General features: G+C 43.1%; 1 pseudogene; it reads right to left on the reverse strand.

Moving 5' to 3' along the window:
• Positions 1-1,230: 1,230 nt before the first annotated feature.
• LOC126253963 (5S ribosomal RNA) lies at positions 1,231-1,348 on the reverse strand (annotated as a pseudogene).
• Between the last annotated feature and the right edge of the window lie 773 nt (positions 1,349-2,121).

The raw sequence follows: 2,121 nt of genomic DNA on the forward strand, positions 1-2,121 counted from the left end.
GTTAATTTTTCGTAATTTTACTTAATGTTCCTCTCTTCCGCAATAATATACTGTTCAAATTTGACGTCATTCTGATCAGCGGTTCCCCTTCTACAGCGTTTTGAAACTGGAACTTTGATTATGGGCATCCTGTAGATCAGAAACGCAACGGGCCTATAACACTTCCTTCGGGTAGGCCACACATTACTTCTGTACTTCTGAATCCTTGCTAATTTCGCGCATAGTTATAAAAATGAAAAACCCAACCCTTATGCTGTTTTTTATGATTGTGCAATGATACAACACTTTAAAATACGTTATAGTAACAATTAAAGTGAGAACACCCTGACCACGCCATGAGTTTTTTCATTCACGTCTGAGACAGTTGTGCACGTAACTACTATGGTTGTGCGAAACGTTACTCGGGACGGCATCATATGTTGTTTCTTCCACACGTATGAATGGAATACACCATGCTGTGTGCATTACTGTGATGTACCTTGATAATGTCCAAGGGGGCAAAGTTAGTTAATCACTAAGTCCAAACACATTATAAAAATAAATGTGTGTGTGCTTGTGTTCCACATCTCCTCCTAAATCACTGAACCGATTTAAACCAAACATAATACACGTATCCCTTACTATCAGGTAACAATCACTGTGGTCGTAAGAACCACTTGTCACCATAGTTGAGGAGATATCACGTCTTAAACACTGAGATGCGTGAAAAACTGCGGCATTGTGCAAGACGTTTAAATTCATTATTTCTTTGTTGTTAACTCTATTCGCAACATATTTCGCTGACACTATTCACATTTACAGTTCCAAAGAAATTGCTGGTGTACTCGTTGACGGCTCCTTTTCAACGTGATGCAGTACGGACTCTTCCCACTCGGGTGTATCGCGTCTCGTTGGAGCACCACAGTCAGCCCCTTTCTCGTAGCCGTTTCGTAATTGACGCAAAAAGGGTATGCGATGGAGTCGGACGCTGTGGAGAACTATCTTGATAAAAGCGACGAATAGCTCTTCCATTATCGTGAGATTAGCAAGCACTCCGTCGTCAGGCCACAAGTGGCCCATCGGGACCATCCGACTGCCGTGTCATCCTCAGCTGAGGATGGGGATAGGAGGGGCGTGTGGTCAGCACACCGCTCTACCAGTCGTTACGATGGTTTTCTTTGACCGGAGCCGCTACTATTCGGTCGAGTAGCTCCTCAATTGGCATCACGCGTCTGAGTGCACCCCGAAAAATGGCAACAGCGCATGACGGCCCGGATGGTCACCCATCCAAGTGCCGGCCACACCCGACAGTGCTTAACTTCGGTGATCTGACGGGAACCGGTGTATCCACTGCGGCAAGGCCGTTGCCATTATCGTGAGATTAGCCGTTCAAAATGATCATATCTATGTATTCTGAAAACATGTACTCGACCGTGTCGCCCTAACACTCACAGACACGTGAATAAGGCTTGAACCAGGTCAAAGAGATAGGACGGACGACAAATTACATCAGCCGATCAGACGTAACCACCCCCACCATGACTATCCTGTTGCATTCCTACCTATGACTGTCCCGTTTATACCTACCTAGCAAACATGTTTTGAAACCGCTGCAGCACGGAAACTGAACTTTTCCGAAAATGTGTTCCTATTAAAAATATTATGTACTCACTCTCCTCTACAAGTTCCGTAAGTTTGTAACAGGAATTTCCAAACACACTGTGTTATTGAATAGTTAAATCGGCCATAAATTCTCCGACACAGGTAACCTATCTAATGGTTTTCAGTCGACAAAAATTTTATTTTCATTGTCCGTGTTCTGAAGTTGGAAGATCCAGGGCTAACCTCCTGAAATGGCACTTTCTTGTGGATACCGCCAACTGTGACTGGAGAATCGCAGACCACGGAGCACCTACTGGATTGTCAATTATGCCCTACATCCTACACAGAAGATCTGCTTGCGACAGCAGTGCAACTGGAGTTGGCTGATAATTCCAGCTGTCATTTGTTTGTAATGGTAATTACCGTGTACTGGATTTGTTTTGTGTCACGAATAAATAAATAGAATTACTGACCAAATAAAAAATTAAAATGCTCTAATAATCTACTCAATAAAAAATGTAATCTTATTTTAAAACTTTA

Source organism: Schistocerca nitens, chromosome 4 (genome assembly GCF_023898315.1).
Source record: "Schistocerca nitens isolate TAMUIC-IGC-003100 chromosome 4, iqSchNite1.1, whole genome shotgun sequence".
In the NCBI taxonomy this organism is placed as follows: Eukaryota; Metazoa; Arthropoda; class Insecta; order Orthoptera; family Acrididae; genus Schistocerca; species Schistocerca nitens.